The sequence below is a fragment of the Anas platyrhynchos genome, chromosome 1 (assembly GCF_047663525.1).
Source record: "Anas platyrhynchos isolate ZD024472 breed Pekin duck chromosome 1, IASCAAS_PekinDuck_T2T, whole genome shotgun sequence".
Taxonomy (NCBI): Eukaryota; Metazoa; Chordata; class Aves; order Anseriformes; family Anatidae; genus Anas; species Anas platyrhynchos.
The window spans coordinates 186,650,087-186,658,234 of NC_092587.1; positions in this window are offsets into that span (position 1 = coordinate 186,650,087).

Genomic DNA, 8,148 nt, shown 5'->3' on the forward strand with positions numbered 1-8,148 from the left:
GGCTGGTGTGAGATCCTCACCTAACTCACGTAAAAACCGTGATTGGTAAGAGCCATGATTGCTTTGTAGTTTATAGATGATCTGATCTCAAACTCGATCATTCCTCCTTGGTGGTAGTTTATTCAACTTTAGGCAAGGGTCAGAACCTGGAAGTTGCTCTTGGAACTGTTGGCAAGGAAATACAGAGTTTGGAGCCTATAGCTGATCACAGACTTGTGTATAGTGGCTGTGAAACCTACTTTACCCTTGGGGACTAGATTTTTACACCTGGCTGGTCTACTTTGACTGAATTTCACCCTTTATGCCATGCTTTCCTCCAGGTGTTGCTTATTGTGGTGCTTGATGTGCCTTTCAGGTGTTACAGACTACTTAATGCTTTGGTTGTTTCAAAAACCTGGCAGTACTGCAGTTTTCAACTATTCTGAGGGCTTGGTTCAGCCTCAGTGAACAGCATGGGTGTGCTTACATTTAATCTAGCTGCCTTGATCTGCCTACGTGGTAAATAGCATTGAAAATCAGCACAGCATCTTAATTCAGTGGTGCAACTTCTGAAGGCACAATAGGCTGAGGAGAAGGATGTAGTCAGGGCCCTGGTCACAGCATGCAGCAAGGAGCAGGACCCTGCTGGGATGTCGCTCATAAAAAGCAGGAGCAGCAGAGCTGTTTCCATGCTCAGGGAAGGCATGAGGTGGAAGGTCGGAAGCTTGCTTCTCCATTAGCCTCTAGGTTAGGGAGAACTCAAAGAGCTATTCTATTAAACACTCGAGGCCGAGCAATTCTGCACCGACATCAAACAATAGAATAGATATAGATCTGTGTTTTTTTAACCTACTGGCTTCTAGTACTAAGTGTCCTGGTGGTGACTTTGAAATTGGGGTGCAATATTCCGTTTCATCTTGTTTATGGTTTACCTGTTGGGGTCAGTTATACCGTTTATAATTAAGTGGGCTTATGTTTTTTGGCATATACTCTAAAAGTCTTTCCCATTTTAACAACAAGGTTGGCATGTACATATCTTGTGCTCTGCAGATGTCCCTGCTGAAGGCTTTTCTTGCAAGTAGGTAGTCTTGGTAAAGTGCCTGCCAGGCTGCCCCACAACAGCATTCCTAGTTACCTAGTGTTACATTTAGACCCAGACTGGCTTGCTTTGCCTTACTGTTACTCTTCAATCTTACAGTTTATCTTTACAAGCTGGCTGTCAGTAATGTCCCTTGACAAACAAACATCTTTCCATCAAAGAAAACGGGTTTGTTTTTTTCTGGCTCTCAGGGATTTCTACCCCTGAACTAGTGAACTTTGAAAAATATTGCTTATTTTCCCTTTCAGGGCTTCTGAGTGCCTCTTGACTTCCACAGTCAGTCTACTTATTGCATTTTAACTTCAGACCTGGCTATTTAAAAATAATAATAATAAAAATCATTTAAACGCTGGATGTGGCAAAGGGAAAGAAAACAGTCTTTGTTGTAATGTGTCTGGGAAGACTGGCTGTCTAAACCCATTTATTGCTCCATGTGATGCTTTCTGTAAGAGTCACTTATCTGTGTGCTGGGATTACGCTTGATGTATATTCATGGAAAAACTTCAGTAAATGGAATTTTGTAATGAGTATTTTATTTGTACATGTTTTGAAAAGCTATGAAGCTTAAAATAAAATGATCTTAATATTGCCAATCTAATTGGGCATTAAATAGTCCATTTATAATGGTGGGTAAACTTTGGATCTATTGAATAAAAAGTTAATTTTGTGGGTGAAACACCTGGTACAGACTAGAAAATATGGAAGTGACTCATCCTATTTATTAGTTCCCTGAATTATCCTGTAACCTTTAGGTATGGGAGACTGGCACAGCTTCCTTCTGTGTTATTGACTGTATGCTGCTGCTCTGTTCATTGCAAACACTCTTCTATGCTTAACTTAAACGGTAGGAGAGCTTTACACATCTACTCAGTGTTACCATTACTCTGTATTTGGTAATCCAGATTAGTGTTTTCAACTATGTCCAGCAATTCAGAGTACTAAATAGGCTGATGCTTTCAGAAAATCATTCCTATCTTCTCGATGGCTTTTTCAATTGAGTATTGAATGTTATTTTCATTAAATCTCTGAGGCTTTCAGGGACTGTACACTGATACTGTTCATTTAGCAATGATAGCAAGTGATTTTTGTCATGGTAATAAAGCTCGTCCTAATTACTTGCTGTTAAACATTAGTAGAGCTTCTTGCAGCAGCATTTTATTCATATTTCCTTATAATTCATATATTTAACCCATCTTGATCTGCGCTGACAACACGTTTTCTGTTCATAGATGTAAACTAATGTACTGAAGTGTTGGACAATGCAATGCATATACAACGTTGTCATCTTTGTTACAGATTGGGACCCTCCTGCTGTGGCTAGATGCAATTTACAGGGCTCTCAGTCTGTTGGAGGGTTGTTCGAGCAGCTTCACAGGCAGGCTGTACGCTGGAGCTAAACTGCAAGAGAATCAGGATAGTACTATTAAAAGGAAATGTCAAAACTCCTGCAAGCCACAGCAGTACATCTTAACCACATGCCACAACGATCCTAACATCTGTCAGCTGGGTTCTGTCTCCAGCGGCAGTAGCTGCTACATGAAGTGCATCAGCGCGTTCATCCGTGTGCGCTTCGAGGGTGGGGATGCTTCTCAATACGGTGAACATGCACGGTTTCATAGGGGCATATATGAGTGGTGGGAAGAGCAAAGTTTAAATTCAGTTCTTAGTGTAGTCTAGTGGCTGGTTAATTTGATCTGCTTAGTCCAAGGAGTATTTCTTGCCTCACCTGCCTGAACGTAGGCAGGTTGTGGTTACAGACATCACCTGGAATAGCCTTGTTAAACCTGAGTAGACAAGCTATAGGAAGAATAAGCTGGCTGCAGAGTGTAATGGTTAGCAGCAAGTGGGAGGTATAAGCTCTGTAAAGGTGAAGCAGGAGATGGACTTGGCATTTGTGACCTTTGTGATGGCCACACTGGGAAGTGAGGGCTGATACTATGGTGGTTTTGAGGGTTTTGATGTTGGATGTGCTACTTTCAGAATTTGATGTAAGACCTAAAAAGATCCTAAAAACATTGCTGTTTTGGATTTGTTCCGCTCCCTGAAGTTCCTCTGTGTAAAACATTAAAGATGGCTGTGCTCTTGCAAGAACCTGTCTGGGCAGTGGACAGGCTTGTTCTCTGAATATCCAGGAGTGTAGATGTGTTCTTCAGAAATACTCGTCCTTAAGAAATATTCATCAGCTCTGAGGATAGCTGCTCCAGCTAAGTCCCTCTCTGTGAAAGCACAAGACTGCTGCAGCTTCAGGTTCAGCTTGAGATGAATGTGAGAATGCTTTAATGGGGGAAACACTCCTAGTGATTGAATCTCTTTAGTTTCTAATTCTATTTTAAGCTTTTAGTAAACTCGTTTTTTAATATTATGCTGATGGAAGAAATGATTCTTAATAAGCTAAATGATTACCTTTTTGCTTGCTGGAATTTGCATGTGCATGATCTAATGGTTTTAGGTTATTTGATGACATGCGAGTGTCCCATTAGTCCACAATATATTCAAGAGGTAAAAGTGTGATTACCACAACAGCATAATAAATGTGACTTTTTTTTTCTCTTCAATGTGCTAAGGACAACATAAAAGCAGGAAATAGGCTCCAGTTGATATTATATCGTTTATCTGAATGACTTTTAAATGCCTATTGTGGGTGCAGGAAATATCAAAGGAGGCTATCGACTATAGCCTCCTAAAGGAGGCTATTGTGAAGCATACTGAAAAGTGTTGGTTTGTAGAAGAAAAACGATTGTTTATGCAATCTTCCTGCCTTTAAGGAGGAGTGTGTTTATGAAATAGAAAATAATTTAAATCCTGATGTCAATGCAGCTAGAATGACCCAGAGGAGGGCAGATAGTAGGGTTGCAAAAGAAGTGCAAAAACTCTTAGTGCTTGGTGTAGAGTTTCATCTAGGCAAAGCTCGGTAAGAATTAACTTATTGGTTATTTTTAAGAAGTCACAGTGAATTGGCTTTGGATGGGAAGCGTACGACGTGCCAGGAGAATGTGAAAGGCAAGCATGGAGTATGACTGGAACCACCAATGTAACCATCACTATGAATTTTGTTAAATATGATGCAGAGGGAAGAACACTGATCTTTCAGTGGCTATAAATAAAAATAGGAGGCTGAACTGAGCTCTAATTCCTTTGCTGCTTCTTACCTCCCATAGCAGACAAGTCCATCCACAGTGCCAAAAGACAGCCTGGGAGAGGAGCGATAACTGGTATCTGGGTATTTGCTGATATGAACCAAGAAAATGGAAACAACTGCTTCCCAAGCAGAGATCATGTGGAGGAGATTGCATGCTAAGCACAGATCACAAGGCTGTGAAAGAATGAGTTTCTACTTACAGACTGTTGCAGCAGAAAGGCTGGTCAGCTGGAGTTCAGCAGTGGGGAAAGGATTAGGGTTAGCAGTAAGAACTAATTTCATTTATTAGTGTTTAAGGTAACGTATGGAGAACTTAAACTATTTATATAACTCTATCATGGAGTTATATATAGCCCTAAAAATTTGAATTCCTGGGTTTTAATTTGGCTTGTTCTACTTAAAGATAAGAATCCATATGTAAGTTTAACTTTGCTTTCCTAAACTCTTGCCAAAAATTTAAAGACTACAAACTGGCATAGACTGCTCTCTTCTCTGCAGCTTTGCACTGAATCCTCTATACTCTATTGGGGTTGATGTTCTTGTGGCTATTCAGTTTCTGATCAGCTCTATTTTCTTGCTTCTCTCTCCTATTCCTCATGTTCAGTCGGACCACAAGGCAACTGAGGCAGAGGAGAGCTACTTGTACGTAGCTGCGGAGATCAGCCAAGGGACAGGGGGTTGCTACCGAGCTGCTCATCTCAGTAACAGCTATTCAAGCCAGCAAGGTAGAAAAATACTATTTGGGATCCCCAGCAATAGCACACCACGCTTGTCCTGAGCTGCAGAACAGTGCAGTAATTACAGCAGGTCTGCGGAAGAGCTAATGACCTGACCCCGTTCTGAAAAGCACCATTAGCCAGGCTCTGCCAAGTGCTCCGAGAGCAGCACTCGAGGAGGTGAAGTGTGGTGCTCTGTCATTACGAGGATTAGGGAGAGCTGTTCTGATTTACTGCAAATAAAAGGAGTTCTGAAACTGTGCTGCTTGCTTCCAGCCTGTTGCTTTGTAGGGTTATTATTTTAACAGGTAATGGGGTACCCTTAGTGTTAGTTACACAGGCACACGCCGATTGTGGATGTGCTTCTAGGAAGGCTTTAGAAACTGGGAAGGTTTCAGAAATTGGTGATCACAGCCTAGAAAGAGTTAGGGCATCTCAGTTCTGACGAGGTCATGGGAATTTGGTTTTTAGGAAGAGTTTGGACCATTAAGCAGAACTACAGTTGTGCCCCTGGGTGAAGCTCTTCCAGCTCCAGAGACTGTGGGGCTCACTATTAAGCTGTGTTTACTTTCTCTGTTTTTTCTGGGTGTTTTTCTCTGAGTTTTCCCCACTTAATGGATAACAAATATTTTGTATTCAGCTCCAAAATACAGCATAATTTGTAGAAGGAAAGATAAAATTCAAGATGCTCCTGTACCTGTTGTAGTAGTTTAAAACTGGTAGCACTTCATGTAAAACATCTTTTTATCCAAATGATTTTAAGACAGGAAGGAAGGAAAGATGTTTTTGTCTTAATTATGAAAATAATAGTGGGTGTTTGGTGTCATTTTTAATACTTTCCTTTGTAGTGAATTCACACTCTCCTAAAGGGGGTTAGTGAGACTTCTCTGAAGCCATTGTACTGAATGCTGTGACCTCAACATTTGCCCTTTTCCATTAGGAAGGGGATGATTTCCTGCATGCAAAGATATATTTTATTTTTTTTAATTTTTATTTTTCCCAAATGATCCATCAATCCATTGTGTTGAAGATGTTCCTACCTGGTTGCTTTGCAAACACAGTAACTCCACCTGGGTGAAGGAAGTGATATATTCAAAATATCTTGCTTTTTCCTTTTTTTTTTTTTTTTCCTACTTTGTTTTGAAATATTTTATTAGTATCCATCAAAGAATGTAATCTGATAGTGCCATGTACTCCACAATGCTTTAATTGCACGTTCTGGAGATGTGAGTCTTCAAATGTATTGAAGTTTAAGAAAGAGGGAGCTGTCAAGCCTTTGTACTCGGGTTCATATTAACAAACCAGACTAAGCCTCATTTCACTTTTAAATTTTCATTGGGGGTGAAAGGCTGAGCACAGAAGTGCCTTACCAGCACACCCATCCAGCTGCTTACTCCTCCCTGGGGACTCTGCCTCTCTGGGCACTGGAGCTAAGCAGAAGAGAAGCGTGGGTGGGAGGAGGCAGCCTCTGCAGGGGATGTAAAACTGCATTCAGTGTGTTTGTTTTTGAAAGAGGATAAAAATTCTATCAAATCTAAATATAGCTTGTTACTAGAATATGCCCTGCGACAGTCTTTATGGTGATTCGCAAATTGAAATACTGGCTACGGTTAATCTGAGCTTGAGAGGCAGCTCTCAGCAGTGTTTAGTTCCTTCATTTTAGTGCCATTCAAATGCCAGCGTAATTGGAGGTACGCACTCACTCTTGTCATTGCAGGATGAGCTTTCATGTGCCATCTAAACGCAGTTAGAGCTATGGAAAGAGCCCGCGGCTCTGTTACATTATCATTTTCAACCATAATGCTTACAGTACCAACAAATCAAATTACTTTTTTTTTTTCCTTTCCGTGGATCAAGATAATAAAAACTGCCCCATTTTCCCCCTTACTTCGTTTTTCCCAGATGTTAATATGTAGTTTGTTTTATCAGACTTGGAATTGGACAAGTTGATTTCTAAAAAATAGATTTTATTTAAGAATGAAAGCCACAAATACAGTAGGAAAAACATCTCTGCAATGTCTTATGGAAGATGCTCACTAATTTTTCAGCACCTCCTGTAAGACTACAAACACTACTGCAAACCTGCAAAATGATGATGAGGTTTTTGAATAATTTGGCAATCCTGAAACCATTTTCTGTTATTTCCAGATCTGTAGTGGGTAGAAGAGGTACATAAAATACAAGTGAATTTTATAAGTTGTACAAGCAAGTAATGTTAAGTTAGTTGTGTGAACTTTTAAATTGTCCCCAAGAGATCCTAGCACTAACTCAACAGGGACAATACTGAGGTACATGTCAGAGCCATGAATCATGGAAAAACAAGGAGAAAGAGATGAAACTAATCACTTGTGCCAGCATCCAAATAAATCACTGAAACCCTTGAACACTCCTTCCAACAAACCTAGAGGAGGAATCGCGAGCTGCTGGTATGTGGCCAGGTCCCAGTGCCTACTTCTGAGCCGGTCACCCTTGGCTCCATGCGTGGATGAATGCTCACGGTGCACAGCTGGCTTCGGTGCACATCTGAGCAGGGTCGTACGAAGCACATGGTGAAAATGCCTTTTTTTCTCGCTTGACTGTGCAGGGAGCCTTGGGTGAGCGGCTCAGTCACGTGTGAAGTCAGGCGCCGTGAATCGCCTTCCCACAGCTTTCACAGGTCAGAGATCTGAGGTTTGGAGCGGCTTAAAAACATGCCCCGGAAAGTAAGGGCTGGTGAAGGAGCACGGTGCCCAGATGTTAAACACTGCAGAGGTTATTTGATGGAGCATGTCATGGCAGCAGCCTCCAGAGCAGCACTGGCACCCATTGCAAGCCACGTGCCCACCCTCTACTGTTCACAGAGAGTCAGGGGGCTACTAGGACACTGTTAGTAGACAGCAGAGACTGATGTTTTGTGCTGAGTTTGGGATGCAGCCCAGAGATGGGTTTGCCTGGTAGGCAAGAGAAATTGAAGAACAGGATTCAGAAAGCTGGCGTGCTGAGCTGGTTAGGGACTGACAGATAACGTTGGCACTTTGTGAAAGCTGCAAGGAGGTAACGTGCCAGCTTCTGCCTCTTTGCTGCTTTTTAGCTATTAACTTACTGCTTAAGAGCTGGGTGTGAAATGGGAGGCCCAAGTTTTCACACCCCAGACATTGGTGGGTTCAGGCAGCCACCACTCTGGGGGGGCTTAAGCTGTGTGCTGGGCTGAGCAGGGCCACAGTGGAGCAGAAAGC